Source organism: Melospiza melodia, chromosome 8, assembly GCF_035770615.1.
Source record: "Melospiza melodia melodia isolate bMelMel2 chromosome 8, bMelMel2.pri, whole genome shotgun sequence".
NCBI lineage: Eukaryota > Metazoa > Chordata > Aves > Passeriformes > Passerellidae > Melospiza > Melospiza melodia.
This window is the reverse complement of record NC_086201.1, coordinates 39,054,493-39,081,836: the sequence shown is the minus strand read 5'-3', so window position 1 is coordinate 39,081,836 and position 27,344 is coordinate 39,054,493.

Sequence of the window (27,344 nt, the reverse complement as noted above, 5' to 3'; positions counted from 1 at the left end):
GTGGGAAGGGCAGGCAGGCCTCCCACATCCAGGGCATCCCCTGCATCAAAAGGACGGGCATTTTGTCCTTTTCATCCCTCCAGCCCAGAACCAGGCCTGACATCTCCTCCTCTGCAGTGGCGTTTTTCCAGTTACAAGGTCATCTCTTGCTTGGCTAGTATGTGAGATGAGGCTGCAGTGACCTGTGATACCCCCTCCATGCCAACCACAGCTCCACTGTGCATTGTTCCTCTTTCACAGGTTCACTTCCCATCCATTGACCAGTCCATTGTTTCCCTTAAGGGTCAAATTCCCACCAGTTAAACCATAAGGTTTCCTTCATTCTCTGCTCTTCATTCTCTTCTTGACGTGCACAGCAGGGGACCAAATATGGCAGAGCCTTAGACACAGCTTTGGTCCCTGACACACACAGGCTCCTTGTCCCACTGCTGGCCCTTAGAGTGCTCAGCAAGATCTGGAACTGCACGGTGCTGTGGAACTGCACCTTCAGCAAAGGGCCCTTTCCAGCCTCACCTGCCCTCGTTCCTCTGGGTCTGGGCACAAAACAGGGCCTGGAAGAGAAAGGCAGCAGGGCCTGGGTGTCCCAGGGCCCAGGGTTTGCTTCAGCTCCACAGGGATGCAGGCAAAGTGAAGAAGCCAAACTGTTTATTAATGAAAGGCAAAAAAAGGGGAATATGGAAGGGAAAAAGGGAATGGGCAGGCAGGGTCTGAGGGCCTGAGAAATGGAGTTATCAAAAGGAAGAGTGGAAGGAAAACATAAGAATAGGCATGGTCTGAGGGCTGGTGAGAGGGAGCTGTCAAAAGGGAGGGAGGGTGGATGGGCAAAAATGGATCGACAGTGTCTGAGGGCTGGAGGGAGGGAGATATCTACAGGCCGGGAGAGGGCTGAAGCCACGCGACCTTGCCACAGGCTCAGCTGTACCAATCATCAACTATGTCTAGAGCTCCAGTGGCAATGGGAGATGGTGTCCTCTTCAGTGTCTCCTGGTGCTGTTCTTGGGACACTGCTTCACTGGATCCAGAAAAGGACCCTATTTCTTCAGGACTTAGGGCTAAATCAGCATGACTTTCAATGTTAGAGCAGGATAGGCTGCTATTGTTCTTTGGGGATTCTAGCCCTGGAAGAGAGAGAAAGAGAGCCATGGTCGGAGCCTGGATCTGCAGTAACCTGAGGAGACCATCCTGCCAGGGCCACCCCACCCAACTCTTGCCATGGCCAAGAGAGAGGTGTTGCCAACAGGATCAGCAGCAAGCTGCGGGCCAGGAATTCCTCCTGTGTTCCTGAAATCTCTGTGTGCTCTGCCCACACCACCTCTTGCCAACACATGGAACGAAGCCCAGTGCAGCCGGGACAGGGATTGCAGCTCCCTGCTCAGGCACTGCAGCTCGTCTGGCCAGGCCGCTGCCCTCGCTCACCCTGACTGAGATCCGGGAGCTCTTGCTGCTGCTCCTTCATCATGGGAAACCCGGGCATCTCTGAGAACAAAGAGTTCATCTTGGCCCCAGCGGCACAGCACGCTGCCGTTTGCATTTAGTGAAAGCTACCTGCAGTGAGCAGTCCATCAAAGCCCTGGGAATACCTGAACTCCTGGGTGAAGCCGGGCAAAACATTTTTCTCCCAGATCTGAAGCCATTAAGTGCCAAACACTGTCCCCAGTGTCATACCCTGTCCCTTGGAAGTGTGCTGCTGCCATTTAAGTGGGGGTGCCAATGAAAACTACTTGTAACAGTTTTGTCATTTCTGCATTAGCATTCAAATCCTTGACCAGATGAATCACATGTCAACGTTTTTGAGGCTGCCAGCCCTGCCATTTCTGGGATTCTTAAATATCAAAGCTGTCATTTTTACATTGGATTTCGGAGTCTCTGAACAGTCACACAAGGGTTTAGTTTTAAACAATACCGAAAAATTCCCTGGTGTTCAGCTCTAATTTTTCCATTGGAATATACTCCTTATGACTACTTTAGGCAAGAGCAGCAAACGCAAGAGTAAGCCAAAGAGGCGATTCCTGTGTTCTAATGTGCTGCACAGAGCTAACAGGGAATTCAAGAATGGATTTGTGACACTGTTGAGTATGGCACGGATAAACAAGTGACACGCTCCATGCATTTTAAGATGGCATAAATGCTTCCTTTATTACAATCTCCCGATACTTATAACCAACATTCTTCACCCAGAAGCTGATTAGCTCTTAACCTGTCACCCGTTGATTTTTTAGGGACCACCCTTTGGTAAACCATCTGATGAGAAAACAACTGTTTCAAACTGCAGCTGCAAGATTGTTCTCATTCTTTCTCTCCGCCTTCTCAAAACTTGCTAGAACCATTTCTGGGAAAGTTTATCTGGCTTTTGCTCTGACCAGGCTTTCAGCCTCCATAGGATTCAGGAGTCTCAGGGTGCACAGGAAGCCCCAAAGACTTTGGGATGCTGAAATGGACCAGCCTGCTGCCTGTGCCTGGGCTGCACAGGGCTGAGCTCCATCTGGATGGTCTAACAAAGGCAGAATGGACATACCATGGCCCACTGGAGAATCCAGATCCTGTGAGCTGCATAATTCAGCTGTAACCAGCTGAACTTTTGATGTTAGCTTGAAATCCAGGGGAGGAAAAGGTAATCATGGAAAAGTGTTCTTCCAGTTCTAGTGACAGCTGTGCCTGCACAGCACCTGTGCCCACGGCAGGGTGGTGGTGGGAACCGCAAAGTATCTTTGTGATACTTTGCCATGCAAAGTGTTCTTGCATTCTGTGACTCCCCAAGTGGAGAGGAAAAGTGACCCATGGAAGTGCCAGGTTTTCCCCAGCACCTCTTTTGTTCCAGGCAAGCCCAGGATTTCGTTTCAGAGCTGATGCATTTGTCTTTAAGGTACCTGCACAGAGGAGAGGGAGGGCAGGTGCAGTGCAGGGCTGGTGCCCCATCAGAGTGTCTCTCTGCCCCTGGCACCAATGCCGCTGCCTTGGGACGCCACCTGTGGGAGGCGAGTCTGCCCTCAAGCTCTGCCATGGAAGTCATTCAGGGGCACAGGCAGCAGCTGAAGCAGCCAAGCGTTGCTGTGAGGATGGCAAGTCAAGAGAGAGCCATTGTGGCCAACGCTGCTGAGCCTTTTGCCAAAGCAGGGGCCATTGTGCCCCCGGACTCCCCCCGTCTGGCATCCCGGTGGGTGCGGACGCCTGGCAAGCAGGTGCCGCCGTTCGGGGTGCTGCTGTTGCTGAGCCCGCTCTGGTGCTGTTTCTGTGGGGCCCAGAGCCGCCGGGGCAGCAGCCACTGCGCAGCCCTGCTGGAGGAGATGGGGCCGCCCTCCCCATGGTGGCAGCAGCTCTGCGGGCCCAGAGCTCTGGGTCAGGGGGGCCTCGGTCATGGCACCGTGGCCTGGGCAGCCGCCAGGGCCCGGGATGGCCGCCAGCCCTGCCTCTGCCCCCGGCCCCTTATTGGCAGCACCCAGTGGCCATGCCCTGGCAGCAGCCCCCTGCAGTCCCTGTGCCCAGCCAGCCCAGCCTGGGCACCTCAGGGGTGCCCCCACCCTCCTGCTGAGGCCCGGCCTCGAGGGCTCCTGCCGCAGGCCTGGCAGACGCTCTGGGGAAGCACCAGAGCAGCCGGGTGCCAGGGACAAGGCGGCTGCCTGGGGGCTGCTTGTGCCCTCTGACACCCAATTCCTCAGGCATTCCCAGCACCCTGGCTCCTCAGGGGCCTCCTGCCCCCTTGGAGCTTCCTGCCACCCACTCCCTCACACATGCCCCTTGTTCCTTCCCACTGCCTCATCCTGTCAGGCCTTCCGCAGCACCGCATCCCTTTGTGGCCCCATCCCCTCAGGGGCTGCCCCAGCCCGGCCAAGCTGGCCGGCAGCAGCGCCGCAGCCCCACAGCAGCTCCAGAGCAGCCCCATCCAGAGGCACCTGGGAGCCCTCAGCAATCCAGCCAGCAGCACACGGGCAGGAGGACACGGATGGCGCTTCCTGCCTGGCACAGGGCTTGTGGCCATCTCCAGGCTCCGCTCTCACAGGGATGCCCGCAGCTCCGGCCCCTGCCCAGCCGCTCTGTGGGCAGCCCAAAGGCTTCAGCAGAATCACCAAAGGCCAAGGGGCTTCTGGCCATTTCCCCTGCAGCACTGCACGCCTGGGCACCTGGCTGAGCACAAGCACCTTTTCCCCTCCTCCCCTATGCCCTGTGGACCCGAGACAGCAAAGAAATCTCCTTAGAGTCTGTATAATATAACACATTCTATATTTTTCTTATTGATCTCTATTCTAACACATTCTATATTTATCTATACAAAGGATAAAAAATGCAAGGGAAGGAAAGAAAAATTCTTAAAGTAAAGGAAAATCTCCGCTGGCGCAGGTTGCCCCAGCAAAGAGAGCCTCCCGGATCAGCTCTCCTCAGAACTCCAGCAGTGCAGCCAGCCGAGTTGCGACAGACGAGGCCGAGTGCTCCATGCCCTGCGCAGCTGATGGTGCAGCCTCTGGAAGATGGAGTATCGCCCACTCGCTGTTGCTCGGAGGACATGCAGTGTTTGAAATGCCAGCTCTGACATGGCACTGCTCATGTCCTCCGTCAGGGGCTCGAGAGCTGCAAGAGAGAGGAACAGAGCCAAGGTCAGGTACCCCATCGGAGGGGAACCAAGGAGAGCACCCTGCAAGGGCCATCCCAGCCGGCTCTTGCCATGGCCAGGAGGGAGCAGGGATCAAGGGGATCGGCCCGAAGCTGCTGGCCACCAATGGCCCACGTGGCCCTGAAATGTCAGTGTGCTCTGCCCACGGGAGCAGAGCCCTCCACAGCCGGGGCAGGGCTTCCAGCTCTCCCCCTGGCAGCCCCCGCTGTCAGCCCGCTGCCCTCACTCACCAGTGCAGATCAGCTGCAGCTCTTGCTGCTGCCCCCTCAGGTGCCGCCCTGCCATGCCTGTGAACACAGAGCCTGTCACGGCCCCAGCGGCACAGCTCCCTGCCAGCGGCGCTGCCGGCGCTGTGGCCGCACGGGCTGCTGTCCCGGCAGGGCTCAGCCCGGCCCTTGCCGCACGCTGCTGCCCCAGGGCACGGCTGCCAGAGGGCGGCAGCAGCAATGCCCAGGCCAGGCGGGGCTCCACGGCGCCGGGCCCGGCTGGCGCTGCTGGGGCAGCAGGCGGGGCTGGGGCCGAGCTGCGGCAACGGGCCGGGCCGGGGAGGGGAAGGTCAGCCCGGGCTCGGGGCTCACCCATGAACCTGACGGCCGCCTCTCGCAGGCGCTCCTGTGGGCTCCGCAGGTAGCGCAGGGCCCGGCGCAGGTGCTCGGCCGCTCGGCTCCTGTCCTCTGCCAGCTGCAGAGAGCGGAAGGAGGGAAGGGTTGGCGCGGGCTCAGCCCCTGGGCCGGGCGCTGCCTGCGCCCAGCCCCAGCCTCCCCTGCCCTCACAGCCCTGAGGCGCGGCCAGCAGCCGCTGGCCAAGGGCTCCCGAGGGCAGGGGGCAGAGGGCCGGCTGCTGCCCGGGGAGCCGCAGTGCCGGCCCGCAGCCCCACCGGGCCGGGGCTCCGTGTGCACCCGGCTCGGGCCCACGGGAGCCTGGAGAAGAGCCCGCGGGGCCTCTGGCTGCAGCAGCGGGCAGGGGCACAGCTGCCCGGCCCGCACACTGAGCACCGCCCTCAGGGGCCTTCTCCAGGCTGAGGATTCTTGGCTCCTCTTACCAGGCTCTCGCCGAACCTCCATGTCTGATCCACCTCTGGCATTTGTTCCAGATTCCTTCTCTTCAGGAATCTGGCTGCACAATGCAGCACTACACAGGATGCCTGCAGAGCAGAGCACAGAGGCACAGATGGCCCCACAGTCCATGGCACAGGAGCATCCCAGTGCCACAGCCTGGAGGAGGCTGCGGCCCGCAAGGTGCCAGGGCAGGAGGCAGCCCAGCCCCTTCCCAGGGGTACAGCAGCCGGCCACAAGTCCTCACCTGAGCAACAATCCGATTCTCATCATGGCAGTGGAAGTAGAGAGGGAGCAAGCTCTGGTGCACGTGAGACTTCAGGGCCTTTCTTCCATCATTGGTTAATGAGTCCAGCATCTCTTGAAAGACAGACATGGAGCTCAGCTGCACCTGGCTATCATCCTGTATGAAAGGAAGGGCAAAAGACCTCAGCATCAGCTGCTTCAGGCCTCCCAGGGCACAGGCCTGCATCTCCACAGGGCACCAAGTGTGCGGGCAGCAGCCAGTGGCCGTGGCTGTGGGCACAGAGCCTTACATGATCAAAGAGTGGCAGGAGCGCCTCAGCCAGCTGCAGGGCGATGGGGGTGGGTATTGAGGCACCATTATCCAGGAGCAAGTATCTGAGTAGAAGAATGGTCATCCTGATCATGTGGCTATCATTTTCCTGCAGGAGCTCCACAAGACTTTCAGTCAGGCTCCGCATTGTTTCAGCCTGTGTGGAACACAAGGTTGTGAAAGGCCACCCTGCTGCCGCAGGGCCCAGAGGCCAAAGGCCTGTCCCAAAGCACTGGGGCAGCTGAAGCGGGAGGCAGGAGAGCTGGGAGCAGCTGGCCCAGCACCCGAAGCCCAGGCAAGGCCAAGCGACTGCGTTGCCCAGCCCAACGCTGCCTGCACGGCTTCAGCCACTGCCCCCTTCTCACCATCGAGGGATTCTTGCCCAGCACTGCGAGGCCTCTGAGCGCCAAGTGACGCCTCTCCATGTTCTCGCTCTGCAGGTTCTGTGCCATGAGCTCCAGAACACTGTCACTGCATTCGCTCAAGTCCAGGCACTCGAGGACCTGCAAGGCACAGGGCAGTGACAGGGAGCCGGCCGGCAGGAGCCCGGAGCCACACAGGGCCGGGCCCAGGCAGCAGCACAGGGCACGGGCACCGTCCTGGCAGCTGTGGCTGTGAGAGAGCAGAGAGCTGGGAGGCAGCTCAGCCAGGCAGCGCTGGCCTCGAGGCTCACCTCCACAAGGAATGCCAGGGCAGGGAAATCCCAGTATGGCATCTCTTCTCTGAGCATGGCAAGCAGGTACAATGCAATCCCGGTACAAAAGCGCATGTCTGAATGGCAAATGATTCTGACAAGAGGAAAAAGGAAACAAGACCCTGAGCCAGTGGGGCAAACCTCTCCCAGGAGTGACTCACAGAGTTCTCGTCTTTCCCCACCACCTTTCCAGCAAGGTGACCTGGGCCATTTGGGACTTGGTTGCTCATGGGCACCCTTCTCTCCCAGCTTTTTCCAGTGTGCTTGGCCATCCCTCAGTGACAAGGCCCTCTGGCCCATGACCACGGGGACTGAATGAGACACCTGGGCAGAGAGCACAAATGTCAGAGGCAGTGGGGAGAAGGGGGTCTCACCTGGCCAGCAGAGCCACAGCATAGTGGTGGGTGTCAACAGAGAGCAGCGTGTCCCAGCCACACATGCGTTCCATTGCCACCAGCACATCCTCACAGCGGAGACGGCAGAGCAGGGACTTCAGGGTCTGCACTGCAAACCTGTGAGCACAGCAAAGCCCAGGTCACACAGTGGCAGCACTGGCTCCTTGGCAGGCCGCGTGGCAGGGACAGGAGGAGTGGGGTGGAGCACCTGTTGGGGCTGGTGGCAAGGCCGTGCTCTTCCTGGCATGCCTCCCAGAATGTATCGACCTCCTCTGGCATATCCAGAGTGCTGAAGAACACTTGGAATAGCAGATGCACAAAGAGGCAGGGGAAATACACCTTTAATATCCGTGGCAGACAGGGCACCTGGAGGATCTTCCACATCACCACGGTTGCCTGCAAGGGACAAAGCCCCCCGAGACAGCGCTCAGTGCCGAGGTGTCCGTGTGGCAGGGCCCGAGCGTGGCAGGGAGAGGCCGGCAGAGAGGCAGGGGGAGCACGGGGCCTGGTGGGCCTGAAGCTGCCCCTGGGCACGGTTTCAGGGCAGCGCCTGAGGCAGGCAGATGCAGTGGGGGAAGGAGGATGGAGAGCTGCTGGAGGGGCGGCCTTGGGGCCAGCAAAGGCCAGTTGCAGAAACTCACAGCCAGGGCAAAGACACCGGTTTCATCCCCATCGGAGGTGCATGTGCTGTGCTCTGGCCAGCTCCCCAGCACATCCAGGAGGATGCGCTGTGCCAGCTTCGCAGTCCTGGCTGAGCCCATGATGGTCTTCCACATGGCCATGGCAGCTCTGTGGGGTCAGAGCTCTGTCTCAGGGCAGTCTGAGACACAGCCCCGGGGGGAGCTGAGCTGGCTGCCACTTCTGCCTCTGCCCACTGGCCCTGGCCAGCAGCAGCCAGGCAGCCCAGTCCTGTGGGGACAGAGGCCTGAGGGGCAGGGAGGGAGCACGGCAGCAGGCTCAGGAGCTGACGTGCCAGGGCTGGGAAAGGCAGCAGCCAGAGGGGCCTGGAAGTGTCTGTTGGTCAGACACCTGGGCCAGGCTGTACAGGGTGATGGGCTGGGGAGGCCTGAGCCCTGTGGGCAGGTGGGCCCCATACCTGTCACAGGACGGGGCCACACGCAGGAGCGTCATCACTGCGTCATCTGGCTGTGCTTCAGCGAGATGCAGCAGGGCCTCGTCCAGCCTGTGCTCATCACAATCATTGGCCATGATCCACTGGTGGATGAACCTCACCATGGCAGGCACCTGGAGAAGGCACAGGGAGACTTGGAAAGCTGCCAGAGGGAGCAATGTTCCCAGCTTCCCCAGAGGAGTGCTTCCCTTGCCGGCCCACTGCCATGTGGCCCCAAAGGCTCACAGCAACCAGCACGCGTGGCTTGGGAGGACAAGCAATTCCTGGGAGGATCAAACCCTGGCCACAGGCTGCTTACTTGGTTTGGATAGTAAAAATCTTCCTCTACAAGCAGAGACAGGAGGGCAGCGCTGGTCTTGCTTTGGAAGATGGGAGAGTAGGGTCTGAGCCCAGTGCCCATGGCCAGGGTCTCTTCCTCCTGCATTCTCTTGATGAATTTGCAGACAAACTGTAGGAGAAGGGCAGGAAGCCGGGGGTGTTGCATGGAGTGCTGCGCACACGGTGCTGGGCTGAGCAGGGACAGCAGGCCCAGCCCCGGTGGGGGTGGCTGCAGGTACCTGGGCTGTGCTGCGGAAGCGGCCACGGCTGGATTCCTGCTCTTGTGTGCGCTCCAGGGCTGCATCTGGCAAAGAGCGAGCGCAGCCAGAGCTGAGGGGCTGCGGGAGAGGCCGGAGAACACAGCCCAGCCCTGTGCTGCCCAGGCAGGGAGAGCCCCGGGATGGCCCAGGGGATGGAGCAGGGCCACTGCGGGGTGTCTGCCCGGCCCCTCTTTCGTCCTGTCCTTCGGCATGTCCCCAGGGAATGGCATGGCATGGCATGGCATGGCATGGCATGGCATGGCATGGCATGGCATGGCATGGCATGGCATGGCATGGCATGGCATGGCATGGCATGGCATGGGGCCAAGCTGGCTGCAGGCACCAGTCCCACAGTCAGGCTGTGCCACTCACCCTCCTGCGGTGGCTGGAATGGCACCACCTCCTCGGTCTCCTGTGATGGGACAGCTCCAGGGCCTTCTTCCTCCTCCTCCTTTTCCACCCAGGCCAGCTTGGGCACTCTTGGGGGTCTCTGCTCCATATCTTTGACTGGATTTGTGGCTATTTGAAGGAGAGATGCCTTGGAAAAGCTCCAAGTCACCAAGTCCTTCAATTGTGCCTGGAAATCCCCTTCAAGTGGGAAGCCTCAGGAAGGCTGCAGGACAGCAAGTCCTGCACTCGCTCTCAAGGGCTCCTGCCACAAGGGCAGGAGACTCCTGTCAAGGACTGTGATCTGGACTCGAGGGCACCTGCAGAAGAAAAACCTTGGGGAGACCACGGGTCAGCAAGTCCTGTGGTCTGGCCTCGAGCTCTGCTGCAGGAACAATGCCTCGGAAAAGCTCCAGGTAGGACACGAATGAGCGCGCTGTGCGGGGGCTCCTCACGGCACCGCTCTGTCCCGTCCTGTCCCGTCGCGTGCTCCGAGCACTGTGGCCTGCTCCTGTCACCGCCAGCTCCTTTGTCACCACGTGTCACAAAGGGCCCTTGGACACCCGTTCCATGTCACAGTGACTGTGCGGCACCGTGTCACCAAGGGCCCTTGCACACACTGCCGCCCTCGCTGGGGCCGCCCCCAGCCCAGCCAAAGCGGCCCAGGCTGGAAGGAATGCCTGGCCCCAGGTGTCTAAGGCAGCCCCACAGGATCTTTAGGACGGTCTCAGAGCATCAGCAAACGCTGCCCTGCTCTGCGGGCTCAGGGCAGCAGAAGGAGCCCCCAGGGCTGCCGACGCAGCCGCGCTGGGAAGGGCACGGGCCCTTCCAGGGACGCTGGCACGGCCTCCTTGGGACACGTCCCGGCCCGTGGCCGTCCTAAACCCGCGGGTGTGACTCGCACAAGGAAGGTGTGGGCCCGGGCACCAACGCTGCTCTGAGCCCTGGGGCCCGGGCAGCGCTGCCATCAGCATCTGGGGCAGAGTCCCTGCCCAAGCAGAGCTGCCACCCCCCGAGCCCTGGCAGCGCTGGTGCCCGTCTCCTGCCCCAGAGACCTGTGCCCCCGGGGGGCTTCTGTGCCACAGGGAGCCAAAGCCCACGTGCATTGGGGGCTGTGCTCCTTCCTGCAGGGGCTGATGGCCAGAGCACCTGGAGCAACTGCTGGCAGCACTTGGTCTCTGTCAGAGGGCAGAAGCTGTTAGTCAGTCCTGAAAGGATTTTCACATGGAAGGGATTGGCAGTAGCACCACAACACCATCAGCTGCTGAGTTTCCCTGGACGATTTGATTGCACAGAGGCACTGTCATGTTTCATGTGATCTTCTGTCAGTTCTTCTGGGAAGAACACTAGCCCAGTCTGCCATGTTCAACGCTCCAGTTGCTGCCCTTCTATCTGTGTCGTAGCTGATGCAAGGCAATTATTTCCTCCAGACCCAAAGAGTTGGGCGTGAAACGTCACAGGGCTACATCTCTTTTTGATTTTTTATTTAATGTTTTCCAGAGCCTGCTGAGCGTTTTCGAGGATTTCTCCCTATCCCTAGGGCACCTTCTCCAGAAGTTCTGCTGTTCCATCCTTTTGCATTTAGTGAAAGCTACCTGCAGTGAGCAGTCCATCAAAGCCCTGGGAATACCTGAACTCCTGGGTGAAGCCGGGCAAAACATTTTTCTCCCAGATCTGAAGCCATTAAGTGCCAAACACTGTCCCCAGTGTCATACCCTGTCCCTTGGAAGTGTGCTGCTGCCATTTAAGTGGGGGTGCCAATGAAAACTACTTGTAACAGTTTTGTCATTTCTGCATTAGCATTCAAATCCTTGACCAGATGAATCACATGTCAACGTTTTTGAGGCTGCCAGCCCTGCCATTTCTGGGATTCTTAAATATCAAAGCTGTCATTTTTACATTGGATTTCGGAGTCTCTGAACAGTCACACAAGGGTTTAGTTTTAAACAATACCGAAAAATTCCCTGGTGTTCAGCTATAATTTTTACATTGGAATATACTCCTTATGACTACTTTAGGCAAGAGCAGCAAACGCAAGAGTAAGCCAAAGAGGCGATTCCTGTGTTCTAATGTGCTGCACAGAGCTAACAGGGAATTCAAGAATGGATTTGTGACACTGTTGAGTATGGCACGGATAAACAAGTGACACACTCCATGCATTTTAAGATGGCATAAATGCTTCCTTTATTACAATCTCCCGATACTTATAACCAACATTCTTCACCCAGAAGCTGATTGGCTCTTAACCTGTCACCCGTTGATTTATTAGGGACCACCCTTTGGTAAACCATCTGATGAGAAAACAACTGTTTCAAACTGCAGCTGCAAGATTGTTCTCATTCTTTCTCTCCGCCTTCTCAAAACTTGCTAGAACCATTTCTGGGAAAGTTTATCTGGCTTTTGCTCTGACCAGGCTTTCAGCCTCCATAGGATTCAGGAGTCTCAGGGTGCACAGGAAGCCCCAAAGACTTTGGGATGCTGAAATGGACCAGCCTGCTGCCTGTGCCTGGGCTGCACAGGGCTGAGCTCCATCTGGATGGTCTAACAAAGGCTGAATGGACATACCATGGCCCACTGGAGAATCCAGATCCTGTGAGCTGCATAATTCAGCTGTAACCAGCTGAACTTTCCATGTTAGCTTGAAATTCAGGGCAGGAAAAGGTAAACATGGAAAAGTGTTCTTCCAGTTCTAGTGACAGCTGTGCCTGCACAGCACCTGTGCCCACGGCAGGGTGGTGGTGGTGGGAACCGCAAGGTATCTTTGTGATACTTTGCCACGCAAAGTGTTCTTGCATTCTGTGACTCCCCAAGTGGAGAGGAAAAGTGACCCATGGAAGTGCCAGGTTTTCCCCAGCATCTCTTTTGTTCCAGGCAAGTCCAGGATTTCGTTTCAGAGCTGATGCATGTGTCTTTAAGGTGCCTGCACAGAGGAGAGGGAGGGCAGGTGCAGTGCAGGGCTGGTGCCCCATCAGAGTGTCTCTCTGCCCCTGGCACCAATGCCGCTGCCTTGGGACGCCGCCTGTGGGAGGCGAGTCTGCCCTCAAGCTCTGCCATGGAAGTCATTCAGGGGCACAGGCAGCAGCTGAAGCAGCCAAGCGTTGCTGTGAGGATGGCAAGTCAAGAGAGAGCCATTGTGGCCAACTCTGCTGAGCCTTTTGCCAAAGCAGGGGCCATTGTGCCCCCGGACTCCCCCCGTCCGGCATCCCAGCGGGTGTGGACGCCTGGCAAACAGGTGCCGCCGTTCGGGGTGCTGCTGTTGCTGAGCCCGCTCTGGTGCTGTTTCTGTGGGGCCCAGAGCCGCCGGGGCAGCAGCCACTGCGCAGCCCTGCTGGAGGAGACGCGGCCGCCCTCCCCATGGTGGCAGCAGCTCTGCGGGCCCAGAGCTCTGGGTCAGGGGGGCCTCGGTCATGGCACCGTGGCCTGGGCAGCCGCCAGGGCCCGGGATGGCCGCCAGCCCTGCCTCTGCCCCCGGCCCCTTATTGGCAGCACCCAGTGGCCATGCCCTGGCAGCAGCCCCCTGCAGTCCCTGTGCCCAGCCAGCCCAGCCTGGGCACCTCAGGGGTGCCCCCACCCTCCTGCTGAGGCCCGGCCTCGAGGGCTCCTGCCGCAGGCCTGGCAGACGCTCTGGGGAAGCACCAGAGCAGCCGGGTGCCAGGGACAAGGCGGCTGCCTGGGGGCTGCTTGTGCCCTCTGACACCCAATTCCTCAGGCATTCCCAGCACCCTGGCTCCTCAGGGGCCTCGTGCCCCCTTGGAGCTTCCTGCCACCCACTCCCCAACACATGCCCCTTGTTCCTTCCCACTGCCTCATCCTGTCAGGGCTTCCGCAGCACCGCATCCCTTTGTGGCCCCATCCCCTCAGGGGCTGCCCCAGCCCGGCCAAGCTGGCCGGCAGCAGCGCCGCAGCCCCACAGCAGCTCCAGAGCAGCCCCATCCAGAGGCACCTGGGAGCCCTCAGCAATCCAGCCAGCAGCACACGGGCAGGAGGACACGGATGGCGCTTCCTGCCTGGCACAGGGCTTGTGGCCATCTCCAGGCTCCGCTCTCACAGGGATGCCCGCAGCTCCGGCCCCTGCCCAGCCGCTCTGTGGGCAGCCCAAAGGCTTCAGCAGAACCACCAAAGGCCAAGGGGCTTCTGGCCATTTCCCCTGCAGCACTGCACGCCTGGGCACCTGGCTGAGCACAAGCACCTTTTCCCCTCCTCCCCTATGCCCTGTGGACCCGAGACAGCAAAGAAATCTCCTTAGAGTCTGTATAATATAACACATTCTATATTTTTCTTATTGATCTCTATTCTAACACATTCTATATTTATCTATACAAAGGATAAAAAATGCAAGGGAAGGAAAGAAAAATTCTTAAAGTAAAGGAAAATCTCCGCTGGCGCAGGTTGCCCCAGCAAAGAGAGCCTCCCGGATCAGCTCTCCTCAGAACTCCAGCAGTGCAGCCAGCCGAGTTGCGACAGACGAGGCCGAGTGCTCCATGCCCTGCGCAGCTGATGGTGCAGCCTCTGGAAGATGGAGTATCGCTCACTCGCTGTTGCTCGGAGGACATGCAGTGTTTGAAATGCCAGCTCTGACATGGCACTGCTCATGTCCTCCGTCAGGGGCTCGAGAGCTGCAAGAGAGAGGAACAGAGCCAAGGTCAGGTACCCCATCGGAGGGGAGCCAAGGAGAGCACCCTGCAAGGGCCATCCCAGCCGGCTCTTGCCATGGCCAGGAGGGAGCAGGGATCAAGGGGATCGGCCCGAAGCTGCTGGCCACCAATGGCCCACGTGGCCCTGAAATGTCAGTGTGCTCTGCCCACGGGAGCAGAGCCCTCCACAGCCGGGGCAGGGCTTCCAGCTCTCCCCCTGGCAGCCCCCGCTGTCAGCCCGCTGCCCTCACTCACCAGTGCAGATCAGCTGCAGCTCTTGCTGCTGCCCCCTCAGGTGCCGCCCTGCCATGCCTGTGAACACAGAGCCTGTCACGGCCCCAGCGGCACAGCTCCCTGCCAGCGGCGCTGCCGGCGCTGTGGCCGCACGGGCTGCTGTCCCGGCAGGGCTCAGCCCGGCCCTTGCCGCATGCTGCTGCCCCAGGGCACGGCTGCAAGAGGGCGGCAGCAGCAATGCCCAGGCCAGGCGGGGCTCCACGGCGCCGGGCCCGGCTGGCGCTGCTGGGGCAGCAGGCGGGGCTGGGGCCGAGCTGCGGCAACGGGCCGGGCCGGGGAGGGGAAGGGCAGCCCGGGCTCGGGGCTCACCCATGAACCTGACGGCCGCCTCTCGCAGGCGCTCCTGTGGGCTCCGCAGGTAGCGCAGGGCCCGGCGCAGGTGCTCGGCCGCTCTGGTCCTGTCCTCTGCCAGCTGCAGAGAGCGGAAGGAGGGAAGGGTTGGCGCGGGCTCAGCCCCTGGGCCGGGCGCTGCCTGCGCCCAGCCCCAGCCTCCCCTGCCCTCACAGCCCTGAGGCGCGGCCAGCAGCCGCTGGCCAAGGGCTCCCGAGGGCAGGGGGCAGAGGGCCGGCTGCTGCCCAGGGAGCCGCGGTGCCGGCCCGCAGCCCCACCGGGCCGGGGCTCCGTGTGCACCCGGCTCGGGCCCACGGGAGCCTGGAGAAGAGCCCGCGGGGCCTCTGGCTGCAGCAGCGGGCAGGGGCACAGCTGCCCGGCCCGCACACTGAGCACCGCCCTCAGGGGCCTTCTCCAGGCTGAGGATTCTTGGCTCCTCTTACCAGGCTCTCGCCGAACCTCCATGTCTGATCCACCTCTGGCATTTGTTCCAGATTCCTTCTCTTCAGGAATCTGGCTGCACAATGCAGCACTACACAGGATGCCTGCAGAGCAGAGCACAGAGGCACAGATGGCCCCACAGTCCATGGCACAGGAGCATCCCAGTGCCACAGCCTGGAGGAGGCTGCGGCCCACAAGGTGCCAGGGCAGGAGGCAGCCCAGCCCCTTCCCAGGGGTACAGCAGCCGGCCACAAGTCCTCACCTGAGCAACAATCCGATTCTCATCATGGCAGTGGAAGTAGAGAGGGAGCAAGCTCTGGTGCACACGAGACTTCAGGGCCTTTCTTCCATCATTGGTTAATGAGTCCAGCATCTCTTGAAAGACAGACATGGAGCTCAGCTGCACCTGGCTATCATCCTGTATGAAAGGAAGGGCAAAAGACCTCAGCATCAGCTGCTTCAGGCCTCCCAGGGCACAGGCCTGCATCTCCACAGGGCACCAAGTGTGCGGGCAGCAGCCAGTGGCCGTGGCTGTGGGCACAGAGCCTTACATGATCAAAGAGTGGCAGGAGCGCCTCAGCCAGCTGCAGGGCGATGGGGGTGGGTATTGAGGCACCATTATCCAGGAGCAAGTATCTGAGTAGAAGAATGGTCATCCTGATCATGTGGCTATCATTTTCCTGCAGGAGCTCCACAAGACTTTCAGTCAGGCTCCGCATTGTTTCAGCCTGTGTGGAACACAAGGTTGTGAAAGGCCACCCTGCTGCCGCAGGGCCCAGAGGCCAAAGGCCTGTCCCAAAGCACTGGGGCAGCTGAAGCGGGAGGCAGGAGAGCTGGGAGCAGCTGGCCCAGCACCCGAAGCCCAGGCAAGGCCAAGCGACTGCGTTGCCCAGCCCAACGCTGCCTGCACGGCTTCAGCCACTGCCCCCTTCTCACCATCGAGGGATTCTTGCCCAGCACTGCGAGGCCTCTGAGCGCCAAGTGACGCCTCTCCATGTTCTCGCTCTGCAGGTTCTGTGCCATGAGCTCCAGAACACTGTCACTGCATTCGCTCAAGTCCAGGCACTCGAGGACCTGCAAGGCACAGGGCAGTGACAGGGAGCCGGCCGGCAGGAGCCCGGAGCCGCACAGGGCCGGGCCCAGGCAGCAGCACAGGGCACGGGCACCGTCCTGGCAGCTGTGCCTACGAGAGGGCAGAGAGCTGGGAGGCAGCTCAGCCAGGCAGCGCTGGCCTCGAGGCTCACCTCCACAAGGAATGCCAGGGCAGGGAAATCCCAGTATGGCATCTCTTCTCTGAGCATGGCAAGCAGGTACAATGCAATCCCGGTACAAAAGTGCATGGCTGAATGGCAAATGATTCTGACAAGAGGAAAAAGGAAACAAGACCCTGAGCCAGTGGGGCAAACCCCTCCCAGGAGTGACTCACAGAGTTCTCGTCTTTCCCCACCACCTTTCCAGCAAGGTGACCTGGGCCATTTGGGACTTGGTTGCTCATGGGCACCCTTCTCTCCCAGCTTTTTCCAGTGTGCTTGGCCATCCCTCAGTGACAAGGCCCTCTGGCCCATGAGCACGGGGACTGAATGAGACACCTGGGCAGAGAGCACAAATGTCAGAGGCAGTGGGGAGAAGGGGGTCTCACCTGGCCAGCAGAGCCACAGCATAGTGGTGGGTGTCAACAGAGAGCAGCGTGTCCCAGCCACACATGCGTTCCATTGCCACCAGCACATCCTCACAGCGGAGACGGCAGAGCAGGGACTTCAGGGTCTGCACTGCAAACCTGTGAGCACAGCAAAGCCCAGGTCACGCACTGGCAGCACTGGCTCCTTGGCAGGCCCCGTGGCAGGGACAGGAGGAGTGGGGTGGAGCACCTGTTGGGGCTGGTGGCAAGGCCGTGCTCTTCCTGGCATGCCTCCCAGAATGTATCGACCTCCTCTGGCATATCCAGAGTGCTGAAGAACACTTGGAATAGCAGATGCACAAAGAGGCAGGGGAAATACACCTTTAATATCCGTGGCAGACAGGGCACCTGGAGGATCTTCCACATCACCACGGTTGCCTGCAAGGGACAAAGCCCCCCGAGACAGCGCTCAGTGCCGAGGTGTCCGTGTGGCAGGGCCCGAGCGTGGCAGGGAGAGGCCGGCAGAGAGGCAGGGGGAGCACGGGGCCTGGTGGGCCTGAAGCTGCCCCTGGGCACGGTTTCAGGGCAGCGCCTGAGGCAGGTAGATGCAGTGGGGGAAGGAGGATGGAGAGCTGCTGGAGGGGCGGCCTTGGGGCCAGCAAAGGCCAGTTGCAGAAACTCACAGCCAGGGCAAAGACACCGGTTTCATCCCCATCGGAGGTGCACGTGCTGTGCTCTGGCCAGCTCCCCAGCACATCCAGGAGGATGCGCTGTGCCAGCTTCGCAGTCCTGGCTGAGCCCATGATGGTCTTCCACATGGCCATGGCAGCTCTGTGGGGTCAGAGCTCTGTCTCAGGGCAGTCTGAGACACAGCCCCGGCGGGAGCTGAGCTGGCTGCCAGTTCTGCCTCTGCCCACTGGCCCTGGCCAGCAGCAGCCAGGCAGCCCAGCCCTGTGGGGACAGAGGCCTGAGGGGCAGGGAGGGAGCATGGCAGCAGGCTCAGGAGCTGACGTGCCAGGGCTGGGAAAGGCAGCAGCCAGCAGAGGGGCCTGGAAGTGTCTGTTGGTCAGACACCTGGGCCAGGCTGTACAGGGTGATGGGCTGGGGAGGCCTGAGCCCTGTGGGCAGGTGGGCCCCATACCTGTCACAGGACGGGGCCACACGCAGGAGCGTCATCACTGCGTCATCTGGCTGTGCTTCAGCGAGATGCAGCAGGGCCTCGTCCAGCCTGTGCTCATCACAATCATTGGCCATGATCCACTGGTGGATGAACCTCACCATGGCAGGCACCTGGAGAAGGCACAGGGAGACTTGGAAAGCTGCCAGAGGGAGCAATGTTCCCAGCTTCCCCAGAGGAGTGCTTCCCTTGCCGGCCCACTGCCATGTGGCCCCAAAGGCTCACAGCAACCAGCAGGCGTGGCTTGGGAGGCCAAGCAATTCCTGGGAGGATCAAACCCTGGCCACAGGCTGCTTACTTGGTTTGGATAGTAAAAATCTTCCTCTACAAGCATAGACAGGAGGGCAGCACTGCTCTTGCTTTGGAAGATGGGAGAGTAGGGTCTGAGCCCAGTGCCCATGGCCAGGGTCTCTTCCTCCTGAATTCTCTTGATGAATTTGCAGACAAACTGTAGGAGAAGGGCAGGAAGCCAGGGGTGTTGCATGGAGTGCTGCGCACACGGTGCTGGGCTGAGCAGGGACAGCAGGCCCAGCCCCGGTGGGGGTGGCTGCAGGTACCTGCGCTGTGCTGCGGAAGCGGCCACGGCTGGATTCCTGCTCTTGTGTGCGCTCCAGGGCTGCATCTGGCAAAGAGCGAGCGCAGCCAGAGCTGAGGGGCTGCGGGAGAGGCCGGAGAACACAGCCCAGCCCTGCGCTGCCCAGGCAGGGAGAGCCCCGGGATGGCCCAGGGGATGGTGCAGGGCCACAGCGGGGTGTCTGCCCGGCCCCTCTTTCGTCCTGTCCTTCGGCATGTCCCCAGGGCATGGCATGGCATGGCATGGCATGGCATGGCATGGCATGGCATGGCATGGCATGGCATGGCATGGCATGGCATGGCATGGCATGGCATGGCATGGCATGGCATGGGGCCAAGCTGGCTGCAGGCACCAGTCCCACAGTCAGGCTGTTCCACTCACTCTCCTGCAGTGGCTGGAATGGCACCACCTCCTCGGTCTCCTGTGATGGGGCAGCTCCAGGGCCTTCTTCCCCCTCTTCCTCCACCCAGGCCAGCTTGGGCACTGTTGGGGGTCTCTGCTCCATATCTTTGACTGGATTTGTGGCTATTTGAAGGAGAGATGCCTTTGAAAAGCTCCAAGTCACCAAGTCCTTCAATTGTGCCTGGAAGTCCCCTTCAAGTGGGAAGCCTCAGGAAGGCTGCAGGACAGCAAGTCCTGCACTCGCTCTCAAGGGCTCCTGCCACAAGGGCAGGAGACTCCTGTCAAGGACTGTGATTTGGCCTCGAGGGCACCTGCAGAAGAAAAACCTTGGGGAGACCACGGGTCAGCAAGTCCTGTGGTCTGGCCTCGAGCTCTGCTGCAGGAACAATGCCTCGGAAAAGCTCCGGGTGGGACACGAACGAGCGCGCTGTGCGGGGGCTCCTCACGGCACCGCTCTGTCCCGTCCTGTCCCGTCGCGTGCTCCGAGCACTGTGGCCTGCTCCTGTCACCGCCAGCTCCTTTGTCAACACATGTCACAAAGGGGCCTTGGACACCCGTGCCATGTCACAGTGACTGTGCGGCACCGTGTCACCAAGGGCCCTTGCACACACTGCCGCCCTCCCTGGGGCCGCCCCCAGCCCAGCCAAAGCGGCCCAGGCTGGAAGGAATGCCTGGCCCCAGGTGTCTAAGGCAGCCCCACAGGATCTTTAGGAAGGGCTCAGAGCATCAGCAAACGCTGCCCTGCTCTGCGGGCTCAGGGCAGCAGAAGGAGCCCCCAGGGCTGCCGACGCAGCCGCGCTGGGAAGGGCACGGGCCCTTCCAGGGACGCTGGCACGGCCTCCTTGGGACACGTCCCGGCCCGTGGCCATCCTAAACCCGCGGGTGTGACTCGCACAAGGAACGTGTGGGCCCGGGCACCAATGCTGCTCTGAGCCCTGGGGCCCGGGCAGCGCTGCCATCAGCAGCTGGGGCAGAGTCCCTGCCCAAGCAGAGCTGCCACCCCCCGAGCCCTGGCAGCGCTGGTGCCCGTCTCCTGCCCCAGAGACCTGTGCCCCCGGGGGGCTTCTCTGCCACAGGGAGCCAAAGCCCACGTGCATTGGGGGCTGTGCTCCTTCCTGCAGGGGCTGATGGCCGGAGCACCTGGAGCAACTGCTGGCAGCACTTGGTCTCTGTCAGAGGGCAGAAGCTGTTAGTCAGTCCTGAAAGGATTTTCACATGGAAGGGATTGGCAGTAGCACCACAACACCATCAGCTGCTGAGTTTCCCTGGACGATTTGACTGCACAGAGGCACTGTCATGTTTCATGTGATCTTTTGTCAGTTCTTCTGGGAACAACACTAGCCCAGTCTGCGATGTTCAACGCTCCAGTTGCTGCCCTTCTATCTGTGTCGTAGCTGATGCAAGGCAATTATTTCCTCCAGACCCCAAGAGTTGTGCCTGAAAAGTCACAGGGCTATGTGGAGAGTATTATTAATAATTGGTTAGCTGAGAAAGGCCATACTGACATAATGTCGCTGGTTGAGCTGAAGGAGAAAAGTCAGCAGTCAGCAAGCTGAAAGGAAGAGTCAGCAGCGACCTTGCTGCAACATGAGGATAGGGAGTTGAGATTAGTCCTGAATATACCCTAAGAATATGTACAAAGTGTCAAAAGTAGAACCATAGGAATGTAGAAGTAGGCGTAGGTGCTGATATGTAAGCTGACCAATCCTGAGCTCAACTTTTGCAATATGTATGAAGCTCATTATTAACAGTTTTTAACCCGCCGTACTGATCAATAAAATTGAGCCTGTGATGATCAAATTGATATCCTGGTTCCCTTCTGCCGACAAATGGTGGAGAATGCGGGCATAACCAAATCTCTGCCCTTTTTTCTCGGATTAAAAGAAAAAGAGGATTACGCCACGGTCGAGGAAGTTGGGTTTGGGTCCTTGCAGCTGGGACGGTGCCCGAATTTGAAGCACCCTAAAGGTTCACAATGGTGACTTAAGCCAATACGTGTCGCAGGAGCCTGGAGAGCTGCAACAGCGCGCGCTGATTAATAGGTATGGAGAGGCAAGCGGCATATGATTTATTTACCGCCTATTTAGAGCGGCGTGGGATAAAAGGGATAGATTTAAAAAAGGAGTTACCAGGGTTATTAGCTTATGGCCATGCTAAGGGTATCTTTTCTAATCCTCATACAGTTCATGAGTTATCAGAGTGGAGAAAGTTTGGGGAAATATTGTGGGATACAGTACTAGACGATGATAAGTCAGCAAAGAAATTCGGGAAGTTATGGCGGGTGGTGTATAACACGTTACTTCAGCAGGTCTCTGAGAGAAAAGCAGCAGAATGGGCAACAGAAGCTCATAAGTGGAATATAGGGTATGGTCGTGAGGATGATCCCCTGGCACCTTCTGTAACTAAGATACTTATGCCTAAGAGTCCCCAGCAAAGTGGTGTGGAGGATTTCTCTATAGGCGCAGTGGAACTGTCTGCACCTTTCCTGTCAGAGGGGGAGGGCGAGTCGCCTGGTGGGGGTAAGAGCAAGCCAGCTTTGCCTCCGCCACCAGCTTCAGGCGGGTTGGATGGTGGGGGTGGGAGCAAGCCAGCTTCGCCTCCGCCACCAGCTTTGCCTCCGCCACCAGCTTTGCCTCCGCCGCTTCCCCCGAGTGAACCGGCTCCGGTTACAGCTTCGGCGGGGGAAGGGCCCATTCCCCCGCCCGAGCCGGCTCCAGTGGGGGGGCTGATTGCCCCCCGCAGGCCGGCTCCGCTCGAGCCGGCTCCGGTTTCACTGTCAGCTCCAGCGGGGGGGCTGCTTCCCCCGCGCGAGCCAGCCCCTGCTTCACTGCCTTCCCCGTGCGAAAACTCGGTGTCTGCACCGAAGCGCCAGCAGCATAGCACCCTTAAAGAGCCAGATCCCATCCCAGGGGCACACCGTGATCCATGGGGGGAGATGGCTAAACAGAGGAGGGAAGCTTGGGCTGCTTTGGCAAAAGAAGTAATGCAAATGGGGGATGGTGAGGCGGTGGAAATAGCTTCTAGTCTTGCATGTCCAATTACATACACACCACAGTATGATGCACAGGGGAACCCTACGCATAATATAGCAGAATATACTCCCTTAGATTGGAAGCTGTTAACTCAGCTATGTTCTACGGTTAGTTAGTTTATAGTAAAAAGTGAACCTGTTAAGCAAATGTTAGATTATCTTTTTAATACTCAGGTTTTATGTCCTAATGATTTAAGAGGAATAGTTCGGTTGATATTTACTCAGCATCAGCAGTTATTGTTTAATGCACATGACCCATTACATGGAGTAACAGTAAAGGAGCTGATGGGCTTAGAGGCATTTTTACGTACAGAGGCACAGATGATGTCGGGAGCAGATAAACTTAGATAGTCTATGTGGTTAGTGCGTGCTGCAATAGATATGGTTAAAGAGCCAGGAGGGTTACCGGCTTATATGGGCATTAAACAAGGTAGAGAAGAATTATTTGGAAATTTTATCGATAGAACAACTTCACAGACATTTACAGCAGAAGCCTTAAAGGAATTAGGATTAGGGTTACAAAAGCAAGCAGAGTCCACTTAAAATCAGGTGTTAGCTGCTCTTGCTTCTCTCCGAAATGGCTCACTGGCATTCACGCAAGGAGGCTCGAGACCATTCATCACACAAGTTGCCGCCATGACATTGGAGACACCAGCAGCTGCCGTGACATCGCTGCCACCTCCTGTCTGCAACCCGCAACAACCGGGAGCCTCGGCTTGGACTTATCAGCAGCAGTAGATGTCACACTAATGACGAACCGGCCTGAGAGGATACCCACTGGAGTAAAGGGTCCTCTTATATTAAATGGACAAACATGTGGAGCATTATTGCTGGGACGTTCTTCTACAACTATGTTGGGATTATTTGTTTTGCCTGGTGTTATCGATGCGGACTTTACAGGGGAAATACAAATTATGGCTTACACCCTTTATCCTCCGATTAAAATTACAAAAGGACAACGCATCACACAATTGGTACCACTGTCACAAATGACATCAGGAATACAATCATTTACTGGGCAAGCACGGGATGAAAAAGGTTTTGGCTCTACTGGTGTTACACTTTTAACTGTGGATTTACAAAATAGACCAAAGCAAAAGGTTGAAATTACCTATGGGCATCCTAAAGCATAACCCTTTATGGATTATTGGATACAGGAGCAGATACTAGCATCATTTCTCCAGAAGCATGGCCACAACATTGGCCTCTATTTCCCTCATCAAACATGCTCACAGGAGTGGGAGGATTTACATTGGCAAGCAGGTCGCCGTCTTTGTCTGTGTGCATTGCGAATCAACAAATATCTGCTGTGTTTTCAATTGTTCAACTGCCTCCTACAGTTTCCTGCTTAATTGGAAGGGACATTTTAACACAATTGGGAGTGGTGTTAACTAATCAGCACCCTTTGGGGTAATTGCCATTGCTTGGACTTTCCCCATTCCACTCACCTGGAAAACGGATACACCGGTGATGGTTAAGCCATGGCCATTAAAAGGGGAGAGTCTTATGCATGCCCATGAATTGGTACAGGAACAATATGCAAAAGGGCACCTAAGACTGTCCACAAGCCCTTGGAATACACCTATTTTTGTAATCAAAAAGAAATCAGGGAAATATCGTTTGATACATGATTTGAGGGCTGTAAATGACCAAATGGAACCAATGGGGGCCTTACAGCCTGGTCTTCCAAATCCAGCTATGATTCCAGAACACTGGCCATTTTAATTATTGACCTAAAGGATTGTTTTTTCACTATTGGCCTGCATCCTGATGACATGAAGAGATTTGCTTTTACTTTACCAGCAATAAATCGTGGGGAACCAGATAAAAGATTTGAATGGACATCTCTTCCGCAGGGCATGCGCAACTCCCCCACTTTATGTCAGCTTTATGTTGATGCTGCATTACAGCCACTACGTCGTAAATGGCCAGCAACTATAATATATCATTACATGGACGATATTTTGTTTGCACAGCAACAGCCATTCTCCTCTTTACAGATTAACACCATTAAAAATACTCTTGCTGCATATTCACTTGTTATTGCTGCAGAGAAAATTCAGACTACAAAGCCCTGGAAATATTTGGGATGGACTTTGACGGATCAAATAGTGATACCACAAAAATTGGAATTACAATTGGACATTAAAACTCTACATGATGCACAGAAGTTGCTGGGAGACTTACAGTGGCTGAAGCCTATTGTGGGAATACCAAATCACTTATTAGAAGCCCTACGGCCTTTGTTAAGAGGCGTGGACCCTACTACTCCTGTACACCTGACAAAGGAGCATCGTCTTGCCTTGCAGCAAATTAGTAACTGTGTACAGCAAGGGTATGTGTCTCGTCGACAACTCGACCACCCCATTGACCTTACTATTTGGAATAGCCCTTGCCACTTGCTTGGTGCTCTCTCTCAGTTGCAAAAGAAAACGGGGGAGATACGGGTGTTGGAATGGTTATCACCACCACTGCAGCATAAGAAAACAATATCTTCAAAAATTGAACAATTGGCTGCATTAATCAAAAAGGGGCATCTCAGAATTCTTGAAGTGGATGGTAGAGAACCTGCTACTATTAGATTGCCTATGGAAAAAGAAACCTTGGACTGGTACTTGATAAATTCAAAGAATTTACAAGAAGCATTATTGATGTCACCTGCTAAAGTAGAGACTAGTAAATTAGTGCCTAGAGTTTTGCAATGGATGACAGAATGGAACTGGATTACTCGACCTTTGAGAGAAGAAAACCCCATAGAAGGAGCTATTACAGTTTTTACAGATGCAGGAAAGAAATCAAGGCGTGCTGCTGTTACCTGGCAAGGAAAAGGACAATGGAAGCATCAACTCCTCACAGCAGACCCTGCAGATAGCTTACAAACTTTGGAATTGTTAGCAGTAGTATGGGCGGTGTCCAACTTACAGGAGCCTTTAAATGTGGTCACAGACTCTATGTATGTTGCAGGAGTAGTCAAACGAATAGAGGAAGCAGCAATTAAGGAAGTGAATAATAAACGATTGTATGAGTTACTGATACAGTTAAGAAAAGCTTTACGGGAAAGAGCAAACGGTACCCTTAAGCAGTATATTGAAAAACATCAAGATTTGACAGATCCACAAGCATGTTTGGCTAAGGTTTTGTATGTGATTAACCATTTATGCATTTTTGGGGAAGATGATACCCCTCCTGCAATGAAACATCATCCGAGGTCAGATCAGGAAAATACTAAGGAAACAGAGGTCTGGGTTAAGTATAAGAACCCAAGTACAGGATTATGGGAAAAACCTGCAAAAGTATTATATTGGGGTCGGGGGTATCTTTGTGTTTCCTCACCTACAGGGCCTTTGTGGGTGCCTGCTAAGTGGACTAAACCTGTTTTTGATGCAGCCTCTGGTGGATCGCCTTACGAAGGAGGACAAGGAGCGACTGGGGAAGAAACTGCTTCTAGTCCTACAACCACTACTGTTTCAATTGAAGGGGTACTCGGAAGCGGTGGACAGAGCACTGACACGTCACTATCGGACGGCCCAGGAGTTGATTGGTTTTATTGACTCATTATCAACTTTTCACTTAACAGATCCAGCGAAACTACATTGCCTTGACTGTCACAATCCACATTGTGCTGCCTGGATAGCTCTACGTTGTGGGGGTTGTAAAAGAACTTTTTGGATAGAACAATCATTATTACGGGATTTGTGATGTCATACTTGTGAACACGAGCATACGTGGGGAAAAAGCTGGCAAGATGAATTGTGGAGACAAACGGGGCAAAACGCATATATAGCTTTAAATCTTTATGAGTCTCCTAAACAGAAGGTTCTTGCTTATTATCGATGGGAAATACAATGTATTGTGAATAGAATTAAGGTTCAAAGTAAATCACATATAGTTTCTATAAGGTGTAGGAAATTAGTGCCTTTAACACAGCATTCAGTTGTAGGACCCTTCCAAGGGGATCCTGATAGAGCATTAGATTGCTGCATTGATAAGTTGCAAAAATTAAGTTTGAAAGTGGCAGGACCAGTGAAATTAGGAGCAGCAAGATTGAAGACAGATAAGAAAAAGAAGGCAAAAAAGGGAACGGTCTCATTTGAATAGGGGTATCAGTGATTGCTAATTAATTTTCTATGATTAGAACACTTTTACAGTTGTGGGACCCTCAGGAGGATATAGTTGTTGAGGAGGATAATGAACAAGAACTACGATTATGAAATAAGATACACCTTGTGTTAAAGAAAGACCTTGAGCTGTTAGCCTCATATAGTAAAAAGGCTGAAGAGGCTTTGCGATCACCACCATTGAATTGGTTGCTTTGGATTGAAGAACCAGAATTTTATACTGGCCCTTACTTACATTCGCTTCCTTGTTATGTTTGCAAAAAGGATAAAGATAAATGCTATGCATGGGTAGCTTTGCATTGTGCAGATTGTAATCAGGTTTATTGGTATCCACAAAGGTCATTGGGATATTTATGGTGTGCACCTTGTTCTGGAAGGTGGATTCGAAATCATATCTGGGTTAGAGCTCTTGAACAAAGTACTGGCCTGCCAGGACGGACAGGATTACAGCTCTTTGAGAGTGCAGAACAAGTGATTATAGCATATCTTAGGTGGAAGTTACAGGAAAACCTTAGAATATTTGAAATTACTAAAGCCTCACGCATCCTAGCAGCTCGCTGTAAAGCTGATTTGCCTTCAAACTTATCTCATGCTATACTTGTGAGCAAGGATGCTGATTTAGAATTAGATCAGTATATTCAAAAATTGACTCAGCCTTACGATAGACAATCTAGCAAACCAGGAAAAACACAACGAAGAAAGGAAAAACAATGCAAACAGAAGGAAGAAAAGGAGAAGCAAAGCAAGCAGAAAGAAAAATAAGGTTTGTTTTTGTTATACTGCTCAATGATGTAGCAAGTGAAGCAGTAGGAATAACACACTTTAGTCAACCAAGGGAAAATTTATGGGTAACACTTGCTAATCAAACTAACCAATCATCACTTTGTCGTAGTCTTGGAGGAGTCACCCATTTCGAACATGCCTGGTGGGACTTCCGGTGTGGTCTCCTGGAAAATTTTGCAGTTTGATAAACAATCAAACCTTATGTATGTCTAACATGTCAAACATCACATTGCCGGTGCAACAAGGGTATACTGCAGGTCAGAGTGATGGCTATCGTCAATGCTTACTAATCCAATCACTTAACACCTCTTTGCACTCTCCTCCTGAAGAATTGGATCTTTTTGGAAGTACAAATGCCAGTATGTCTAACACTACAGCTGGCGGATGGTTTAGCTTCAAACTTTCGGGTGCTCAGAATTTAAACCAACATAAAGAAACATGGGCCACCCTAGATTCATCCCTGAATGTGAGTGAATTCTCTCCACAGCATTACAGTCAATGTAACGGCACAAATATCACAGCACCAATGAAATTACCCA